This window comes from Myxine glutinosa, chromosome 1, assembly GCF_964187855.1.
Source record: "Myxine glutinosa chromosome 1, kmMyxGlut1.1, whole genome shotgun sequence".
Taxonomy (NCBI): domain Eukaryota; kingdom Metazoa; phylum Chordata; class Myxini; order Myxiniformes; family Myxinidae; genus Myxine; species Myxine glutinosa.
In genome coordinates, this window is record NC_136261.1 from 41,180,232 (window position 1) to 41,191,611 (window position 11,380).

Below are 11,380 nucleotides of genomic sequence, written 5' to 3' on the forward strand. Positions count from 1 at the left end.
GAAGAGCCATGGCTGGTGAGAGAGGTACCCACACCCAGCCAACTGGCATGGTGACAGTTGAAATCACCACATATGAGGATGAGAGAGTTGGGATGGGTAGATAGAAGTTGGTCCATATTCTCAGACAGCGAGATGTAGATGGAGTCATCACTGTTTGGTGGACGGTACAACACACATATGAACAAAAGGTGGGAGCGAAGGGGAAGCCGTAGCCAAAGGTATTCCTGGGGGTGAGGTGGAGAGATGGCAGTGCAGGGCGAGTGAGGAAGAGAGTTTTTTTATAAAGATAGCAACCCCACCTCCAGGACGAGGCTCAGGTCTATCATACCGGAGGAGGGAGTAACCTGGGAGAGATACCAAGGAATCAGAGACATCATGAAGGAGGAAAGTTTCTGTTAAGCAGATCACGTCTGGTTTGTCAGAAGCAACCTGTATGGAGAGATCAGACAAGTTTGCGCGAAGGCCCCGGATGTTTGAGGTCCATACTGTTAAGGAAGAGGAAGGGGGAGCATCGGATACAGATCAGAGGGGGGGGGGGGGGGGGAGCGGTAGGGTAAGATGTGGAAGAGGAGGAAGAGGTAGGGAGAGCTGTTGAAGGTGTGTCAGAGATTACAGAATAGCTTGAGGAGGAAGAGGTAGGGAAAGCTGTTGAAGGTGTGTCAGAGATTACAGAATAGCTTGGAGAAAGGGAAGAATGGGGCGGACAAAAGGTTTGATGGTGATTGGGAGAGGCGCAGTGAGGTGTTATTTGACGAGGGGGAAGAGCGAGGCAGAAGGTTGAGGGAGATGAAGGTGAAAGTTGGAAGGGGGAAGAAGCAGGGAGGATGCTTTGAGGAGGAGGAGTGAGAGGGGAGTCTAGGAGGGGAGGAGCGAGGGAGAGTCTCGGAGGGGAGGGGTGTGGGGGGAGATTTGAAAGGAATGGGTGATTGGGAAGATTTGGAGGGGAGGGGCAAGGGGGAAGATTTGAAAGAGATGGGTGATGGGGATGATTTGGAGGGGAGGGGCAAGGGGGTAGATTTAGAGGGGAGGGGTGATGGGGAAGTTTTGGAGGGGAGGGGTGATGGGGAAGTTTTGGAGGGAAGGGGTGATGGGGAAGATTTGGAGGGGAGGGGCAAGGGGGAAGATTTGAAAGGGATGGGTAATGGGGAAGATTTGGAGGGGAGGGGCAAGGGGGAAAATTTGAAAGATGGGTGATGGGGAAGATTTGGAGGGGAGGGGCAAAGGGGTAGATTTGGAGGGGAGGGGTGATGGGGAAGTTTTGAAGGGGAGGGGTGATGGGGAAGATTTGGAGTGAAGGGGTGATGGGGAAGTTTTGGAGGGAAGGGGTGATGGGGAAGATTTGGAGGGGAGGGGTGATGGGGAAGATTTGGAGGGGAGGGGTGAGATTGGATTTTGAAAAGTGTACGATTAATGGGAAACGAACATTTATTGCAAAATGAGTTTCTTGAGACATTCGAGTCAAAAAGACGTTTGAGGACGCTGGAGGGAGGATGGAGTGCTGGAGAGTTTCGGGAATGAATGAAAGATGCACTATAAGAGATGGAATTTTTTTTTGGAATGAATAGATTTGGTGAGCAAGTCGAAAGCATCCTTTTATAGAAGAAGAAGAAAAAGGTGTTATAGAATATCACAGAATACAGGTCTTCAGGGGACAGATTAGACATTTTTTAACAACGTGATCACGTGATCACAAACAACGTGGTCGAAGAACGAACGAACAAATAAGAACGAATAAACGAATAAGAACAGAAGGAAATATTTTTGTTTTTTTTGTTGTGTTTTTTTAGGAGATTTTAAAACAAGGAAGTATTATGGGGTGAAAAGACCAGGAAAACCAGAGACCAGAAAGTAAATGCAGCGCGATCGGAGAACCGCTGAGACAAAAACAAAGCCTCAAGCCAAGGTCGGACACGGTAGCCTAGTACTGCACTTAGGCCTCAGAATACGCGATACGAAAGACCGACGATTCTGTGCACAGGTATGAAAAACCAACACCAAGAATACTATTAAAGACATCCCAATAGGTACATACACTGAGAGAAAGATACAGTTTCGATAAAAACACAATTGTGAAAAGTTACTTAACTTCGAAAGCGAGCGCGCATGGACAGCTTTGAAGAGACGAGACCTCCAATCTTGCGCATGCGCATTCAACTTTCGCATCTTCCGAGCTCAAAAGGTGTCTGAGATATTGCCCAGATGAGAAAGAAAATTAAAAAAGATTACTAATGAAAATAAATAAATAATAATCATAAAATATTAAATAATTTATCAATTGACCAATATAATACCTAAACCACCACCATTTCATCCAAATCTGTAACTTAAAAAAAACAATTCATTAATGAAGTCATTAATCGAATAATTTAATAATTAATCGATTAATTAATAAATCAAAATTAGCCTCTGCAGCCAAATCACTTGGTCATTGTCATGTCCAAATATCAGCTTCCTAGCTCAAAAGGTGCCTGAGATATTGCCCAGAAGAGAAAGCAAATAAATAGGTTCTTAATTAATCGATAATTAATAATTAAGTAATTGATCAATGAATTAATTAATCAAGAAACAAAAAATAGTGTTTTTGCCAAAGCACTTGCTCACTATTGTGCCAACATTTCAGCTTCCTAGCTCAAAGGATGGCTGAGATATCGCCCGGACAAATAAACAAACAAGAAAGTAAGAAAACAAACAACCAGAGTGAAAACTGAGTACTACCTTTCAGCATGCGTCATCGCCGAGCCCCCTTCGGTGCCCGGCAATGACGTTATGCAGCACCTGGGGATGGCATAGGAAAGGTGCGGTGAACAATATGAAAATACAGGAACACGGAATCCCCGGGTTACAAAGGGATTCCGTTTCGAACAATTACTAGTTAATTAAATAAATCGATCGCCTGTTCACTCAGTGTTATAAATGGTTTTATCAGTGCATGAGTGTAGGTACTCACCACCTGGTGATTTCATGAGGTTAGCATGAGAAGAACCAAAACCAGGAAAATTCGGCATCCATGGAACTTGTACCACAGGGTAGCGTGCCAGCGACCCTCAATATGAGGCTGTTTATGGCTCCGTTCAAATTACAAATGGAGTTGATGAGAGAAAGAATCAGTGGCAAAATGTAAGTGATGGGCACAAGAATGGACGCGATGAGTGGAGAAAACAAACGTGAGATGGGCGAAGCGATGCACAAGGAAATGGCACCTGTTCGGGAAGAGTTGAAGTTGAGCAAGGTCAGATTGGCGGAAGAGATGGGGAACGTGAAGGAGGTGGAAGGACTCGTACAAAATGAATGAAACAAACAGATGAAGGAAAATACCGAGAAAATAAAATAATAAAACAAGTACAGATACATTCAAAGTACACCACCCCCATGCCAAATAATTAAATACCCTACAGCGCTGCATTGCTGGGGTGCCTAAGGCGCCTGGCAATACCACCATGCACGGCATATAGACTGTATTAGGAGGGAGAGGTGTACAATAATTGATTGATTAATTGCATAATTAAAATCAATAAATAATAAGCATAAAATATTTTCTTTATCAATTGGCTAGTAGCATACCTAAACCACCAGTGCTTCATCCAAAGCTGGTAACTTTTTGAAAATTAATTAAAGTCATTAATCAAAAAATTAAATAATTAATTGATTATTTAATAATTAATTAATTGATTATTTAATAAATAATTAATTGATTAATCAATAAATCTAAAATATCCTTTATAGCCACATCACTTGGTCACTGTCGTGTCCAAATATCAGCTTCCTAGCTCAAAAGGTGCCTGAGATATTGCCAGGATGAGAAAGAAAATAAATACTTGATAATAATGAAAATAAATAAATAAAAATAATAAAATAATAAAATAATTAATCAATTGGCTTACAGAATACCTAAACCACCACCGTTTCATTTGAATGTGTAACTTAAAAAATGAATTAATGAAGTCATTAATCGAATAATTAAATAATTAATCGATTAATTGATTAATCAATAAATCAAAAAGAGCCTTTACAGCCAAATCATAGTCATTGTCATGTCCAAATATCAGCTTCCTAGCTCAAAAGGTGCCTGAGATAATGCCCAGAAGAGAAAGGAAATATATAAGTACTTAATTAATCGATAATGATTAAGTAACGCATCAATAAATTGATTGTCAAAAACGGTATTTTTTGTTTTTTGATTAAAGTACTGTTATGAATTTTGGGGTAGTGATATATAGATTCAGGTAGATCTGCATAGGTAGGTGCTCCGATGATCATAGGTTGAAAGAACCACTTCGATGTACATAAGTCAGGGACCAGTTTAGCCCGAATGTCGGATTAAGTGTATATTAGTCTCCATTACGAGGAATGGGGCGTGTTAACTAGTGCAGGGATTATGTTAATTCCCCTGTGCGTGAGACCTTGTGATTTATGCGTTGTCCCGTATGACACTGCACATAGACACTAGTCAGACCCATTAGTACACTAATTAAATCCCTCCCCCCCCCACCCCCACAATAAAACTCACCGGAAGCCAGTTCGGAGCACTGCCGATGGAACCGCGGCCAGCTACCTAACCAACTTGTAAAGCATCACACATAGCACAGGCAGGCCGGGAGCCACACCCAGAAGGACTCGCTATTGGGCGGGAGTTGACCAATGGGAAGAACGGAGTAAGGAAGGATTTGTGATTGGCCAGGGGTGGGGCAAGAAGCTTCCTGCGGATTGGTGGAAGGAAGGCTGAGAGGGAAGCAGAGGACTGATTGGTAGGGCACGCCGATGATGTCAAAAGGTGGCTTGCGGGCATTGGTGGAGAGCGAAATACAGTAGTAGTGGCCTGCGGGCATTGATGGAGAGGCACAGATGACGTCACAAGACGGTCAATAAAATAACTCTCGGACCGACATTTTCTCTCTCTTGCCTTCTCTCTCGCTTGCCCCTCATGCCTTCCTCTGCCATTGACTCTCTCCTCTTGGTTCCGGACATTGGCGAGCGACGGTGTGTGGGACGTGACCTGTGGTCGGAACGAGGGGAGCTGCGGATTGTTCGCTCACTCACGCTACCTGCCTGGAGGGGGCGTGGATGTGCCGCGAGCACACGAGGGAACAGAGGCCTGTTTTCGCACGAACGGCCGGGCGGTTCCCGCCAACGCACCGGGCGAGTTTTGGGATGACTGTTCCTGATGAGACCCCAAACTGATTGAGCTAAGTGCAATAAATCACACATACACCCAATCCTAGCCATTTATTTTCCCTTCGTCCGTGTTATACGTCTGGTGTGGGAGCGCTCCGTGTAGGAACCTTATATTGTCACGCTTTTCTTGTCCCAGCATCCGTTGTAAATAAATCCCTTTCATTATTTTCCCTGTACAGTATTGTTGCGGATCTCAAACGTCGGCCTTCCCCTTACCAGGGGGGGATTAATCCCCTTGTCTTTTACTGGCCCATGTGATCCGGAGCTATTATGTTCCTTCTGGTCAGCGCTGAATAGGGTGGTAGGCCAAATTATTCCTATTACCGAATTACCAGCGCCTCACAGGAAGCAAGGAAATAACCCCGCCCGAACCACGGTTATAGGTGGAAACGCTGAGCGATAGCGAGCAGTGATCGGGCTGTTAACAGGAACTAACCCAATTTGAGCGGTGCTGAATCGTGCCACGCTTACCCAATGGAGGAAAAGACTGATACGGTCAGATTAAGAAGAAAGGAAGAACAGATTGGTTTATTAACACTTTGTACCATAAGAAGAAGAAGAAGCAGAATACACAGTGCAGCCTCAATAACAGTCTTAACTTATCCCCTGAACAAACGGGCCCACACACACACAGACACACTCACACGGGGATGTAGAAGGTTAGGTCGAGGGTCCAGGGATGGCGTCCACAGCTCGTCCTCCGGGTCCCAGACTCGCCGTGAAGAAGATGGTAGGACAGACGGCAGGCGTTCCCCGTGTGGCGTTGGCGCGGACCGGACAATTATCGGGGGAAAGGTACGCTAGGCTGGCGGTTACTTCGCGGCTCAGCCGTATATGTAATAAACGAACCGGCGCTATATGCGCTCCAACAGTTCAAATGGCGAAGCGCCTCTCCCAATCATCCTCTTTGGTAAAGCGCATATACCCCTTCTGGCCAGTCCTTTCGCACAGGAGTCCTCTTTACCTCTTGATACCAGCGCTTTTGCGTAAGTCCTCTTTATCTCTTGATACCAGCGCTTTTGCGTAAGTCCTCTTTCATGCCAATGCTTGGCTTCCCTCACGAGTCCTGTTACAAAGCCCCTCGCTCATCAGTCCTCATCAATTCGTCCGCACGAGAGTCCTCTTTACCTCTTGATACCAGCGCTTTTGCGTAAGTCCTTTATCATGCCAATGCTTGGCTTCCCTCACGAGTCCTCTTGCAAAGCGCGTATATCCTCCAGTTCTGTGGAAGGGCTTTGTCTGCGCGTTTATATAGCGCCGCCCCGCGAACCCTCTCGAATCTGCCAGCCGCGCTCTGACCACGCCCCTCACGCCATTCCACCTGAGCCCTGGTTGGTCGTTGGCTCTTAGCAGCTCCGCCCTTGACGTCTGCTTGACGTGGCCACACCCCGACCTCACGCTCCTCCCCCTTTTCAGGCCTACCTCGTGGCATTTGGCTGGTTTGAGCATCCCAATGCGAGGGCAATAGCAAAAATGGGGCGCGGAATGGATGCTGCCCAATGAGGTAGATTTGGAGGGTGGGCCGCAAAATGAATGGGACCTACTCTTATTTATTTTACACAACGCAGGTATCACTTTTGGGAATGGCCTTATTCTACACATATACTATGACATAACTAATGTTATAAGGTGGCCCACGTGTTGCATGTGGACTAACTATAGGGGCAAAATCTTTAACCTTTATTAATCATATATGTACACTTTCTCAGAACCGCAACAGTATATTTTAAATCCGTTTTTCGTTTGAGTTTATTTCCTGGAGGCTTTGGAACTGCTGGCGAATGCGACAGTTAAGCTTCGGCATCTTCTTCTTCTTTCTTCCTCCCGCGTGTAGATATAAAATCCGCTGTTTGAACTGAATGCCTTTGGGGTTAAAGCTGGCTTTGGCTATCCGTGATTTTCCGGTCTCCACCGAGGGGATCACAGGACAGTTTCATACCATTGTGTTATTCCACATTGTAAAAAAAAATTGCAGAAACAAGTGAATAAAAAAATTATGCTAAATTAAAAAGGCAATGTAGGGATGACAAACTACAGTCTAAAAAAGGTCCTAAACAGGATAGGGATGATGTTGGTTTGGAGGGTAGCTAACAGTATTTCCATCACATAACAATCCCTGCATCACTGCCTCATTTACACTTAATCAGTTATTGCTTCAAGCTTCGACAAACACTCCACTGGTTACCACAGTACTGAAGGAGCTCGGGCTCCCACGTCGATCGGAAGAATGGACGCGACAAAAAGCTGGAATTCGTCCGAGTTGCTTTATTCAAACAAAACACTCAGGTACTCTGAAAAGCCCGTTTATCAGGCAGCAATATATATACACACATTATCCCGGAGCGTTTGCCCAGGAAAGGCGAGAGGGGGCGTGGCCGAGCATCCTGGCTGCGGCCTGGCAAGTTGAGGGCGAGACTGCCCGGGCATGCCCGGGCGTCCCGACCGAGGCCTGGCAAGTTGAGCGCGGGCCTGCCCGGGCGTCCTGGACGAGCCCGGCATGGTGATCGCTCCGCGTCCTTGATAGGTGCAAGGCGATTGTGAAAACCCAGTGGTAGCCACTACACACGTCCCCCCAGAATCGACTTGCACTGGCAGGGTCAATTTGAGGGGGGTCCTGATGACCCGGCCGAAGCGACCCCTGGCGGGTCGTGGGGGGGGGGGGGGTCCGGTGTGGTGGTGGGCGGTCGAGTGGGGGGCACCGTGGACGGGGGGCGGCCTCGCCGTGGCGGAAGGGCCACCCGTGGTGGTTGGTCGACGTCCACGTGCGCCGGCTTGAGGCGGTCCACCGCAATCCGGTCCGACCTGCCGCCGATGTCGATGACGAACGACTTGCCGGCCCGTCTTACGGCGGCCGGAGTGGCCCCCGATATGCGTCGTGATGCACAAAAACATACTCTGCTGTGCGAAGTGCTGGGGGGATGTAGGACTGGGGGTCACCGTGGTGGGATGTTGGCACGGGGGCAAACCGTCGGGCGGCCTCCTGGAGGTCCGAGCGCTGGTGAGCTGCGGACCAGGGACTGGTAGCGTCGGGCACGAATTCGCCCGGGACGCGTAGCGCCTGGCCGTAGACAAGCTCGGCGGTGGATGCCTGGAGGTCCTCCTTGGGGGCTGTGCGGAGGCCCAAAAGGACCCACGGCAGCCGGTCGGCCCAACCGCCGTCTTGAAGGCCGGCCATGAGCGCGGCCTTCATGGAGTGGTGGAATCGCTCGCACAACCCGTTTGCTTGGGGGTGGTAGGCCGTAGTACGGTGGAGCTTGACCCCCAGGTTGCGGGCGACCGCGCCCCACAGCTCGGAGGTGAACTGTGGTCCGCGGTCTGACGAGATGTCCGCCGGTGCGCCGAAGCGGGCGACCCAGGTGGCGATGAAAGCCTGCGCCACGTCGGCGGTGGTGGTGGAGACGAGGGGAACGGCCTCCGGCCACCTGGTGGTCCTGTCCACCATGGTGAGCAGGTGTGTGAACCCCCGTGACAGGGGGAGGGAGCCCACCAGATCCACGTTGACGTGGTCGAAACGTCGTTCGGGCACGGTGAAAGGTGCCAGCGGGGCCTGGGTGTGTCGGTGGACCTTGGCCCGTTGGCAGGCTGTGCAGGTGCTGGTCCAATCGCGGACGTCCCGACGAAGGCCGTGCCAGACGAATCGTGCCGACACCAGCTTCTGGGAAGCTTTCCGGCCCGGGTGGGAAAGGCCGTGGAGGGAGGCGAAGATGCGGCGTTGCCAGGTGACGGGCACGATGGGGCGAGGCTGGTCTTGGGAGACGTCACAGAGCAGGACAGTGTCCGCGAAGGGGATGTCGGCCAGGCGGAGGCCCATGTCCGCCGCCCGGAGGGCTTGCACCGTGGTGTCGGTGGTTTGGTCCGCCGCCATAAGCGCGAAGTCCACGCCCAAGTGGACCGCGTTCGCGCTGGCCCGGGAAAGACAGTCGGCCACGGCGTTGTTTTTGCCGGCGACGTGCCGGATGTCCATGGTAAACTCCGACACGGCGGAGAGGTGGCGCTGTTGGCGGGCCGACCACGGGTCCGTGACCTTGGCCATTGCGTAAACCAACGGCTTGTGGTCGACGAACGCCGTGAAAGGTCGGCCCTCCAGGAGGTGGCGGAAATGGCGGACGGCCAGGTGTAGACCGAGGAGCTCACGGTCAAACGTGCTGTATTTGAGCTCGTTCGGCCGGAGCTGCCGGCTGAAAAAAGCGAGTGGCTGCCAAACCCCGTTCACCCATTGCTCATGTACGGCGCCCACCGCGTAGTCGGAGGCATCCGTGGTGAGGGCGATGGGAGCGTTGAGCACCGGGTGAGCGAGCAGTGTTGCGACGGCGAGGGCCCGCTTTGAGCTTTGGAAGGCCGCGTCCATTGCTGCGGACCCGGCGATGTCGTGCTTGGCCGGCTTGCCCCGGAGGGCTTCGTAGAGGGGCCGCATGAGTTGAGCAGCGCGGGGCACGAAGCGGTGATAAAAATTCACCATTCCCAGGAATTCCTGCAGGGCCTTTATGGTGCGGGGACGCGGGAACGTGGTGATGGCCTCGACCTTGGTTGGCAGCGGCACAGCCCCGTTCTTGGTGATGTGGTGGCCCAAAAAATCAACGGCCGTCGTGCCGAAGTGGCATTTGGCCGGGTTGACGATGAGGCCATGCTCGCTGAGGCGCCCGAACAGTGTTCGGAGGTGGAGGAGGTGCTCGGCCCGGGACGTGCTGGCGACGAGGATGTCGTCCAGGTAAACGAAAAGGAACGGCAGGTCACGCAGCACGCCGTCCATCAAGCGCTGGAATGCCTGAGCCGCGTTCTTGAGACCAAACGGCATCCGTAAGAATTCGAATAAGCCGAACGGCGTGATGACTGCCGTTTTAGGGACGTCGGCCGCCCTGACAGGTACCTGGTGATATCCCCGTATGAGATCAATTTTCGAAAAAATGACCCGTCCCGCCAGACGGGCGGAGAAGTCTTGGATGTGCGGGATCGGATACCTGTCGGGGGTGGTAGCGTCGTTAAGGCGGCGGTAGTCGCCACATGGGCGCCAGCAGCCCCCTGGCTTTGGGACGATGTGTAGTGGCGAAGCCCACGCGCTATCGGAGCGCCGCACGATGCCGAGGTGTTCCAAAGCGTCGAACTCGGCTTTGGCCACGGCGAGCTTGGCTGGGTCGAGGCGGCGGGCTCTGGCATAGACCGGCGGGCCCGTGGTTGGTATGTGGTGCTCGATCCCATGCCGTACTGCGACGGCCGAAAACGTCGGCCGCGTGAGGGCCGGGAACTCCGTGAGCAGGCGAGCAAACTCGTTCGCCGCCGGGAGGGCGCATGCCAGCTCGGTTGGCGCGGAGCTGCTCAATGTGCATACCAGGGAGCTGAAGGTTTCGGCGTTGATTAAACGACGCCGTTGGACGTCCACCAGCAGTCCGTGTGCGCAGAGGAAGTCGGCGCCTAGCAGAGCCATGGGCACGTTTGCGGTTACAAACGTCCAAGCAAAGCGTTGGCCGCCGAAGCAGAGGGTGACGTTGCGCGGGCCGAAGGTGCGGATGGCCGATCCGTTGGCCGCAACCAAGGAGGGGCCGCAAACCGCGGACTGCCTGTCCTGGTCAGAGGCGGGTATGACGCTCAGTTGGGCGCCGGTGTCGCACAGGAAGCGCCGTCCGGACACTTTATCCGTGATGAACAGTAAGTTGCCCGTGTGGCCGGCGCTCATGGCTGGTAATGAACGCCGGCCCGGCCGTTTCCCGGCCTGCCGAAGGTGCACGGGGACGGCATGTCCGGGCCTTCTGTCCGAACCTGGCATGATAGTAACACCACGCTTGGTCAGGTGGAGGCCCCGGTCGTCGTGCTGGAGGTGGTCGACTCGGTGTAGCGGCCGCCAATTGCGTCGGCAGTTCGGTCGTCGACCGTGCTGGGTGCTCGGGCGCCATGGGTGTTGCGTCGGACGGTGGTGGGCCCCAGGTCGCTGCTGCGATGCGCTGGCCTGCGGCGGAGATCTTGTCGGCTTCCCTGGCAAGGGCACGGGGATCCGTGATCGTCGTGCTTGCCAGGGCGAGGCGTACCGGGCTAGGCAGCTGACGGAGGAACAGCTCCCGGAACAGGAATGCCGGAGAGTGCTCGCCGAGCAGCGAAAGCATGTAGTCCATTCGCTTGGAAGGGCGCGTGTCGCCGAGCTCGGGCTGGTCGAGCAGGCGCCGTGCGCGTTCCGCCGATGGGAGGGCAAAAGCGTCGAGGAGGAGCTTTTTAATCG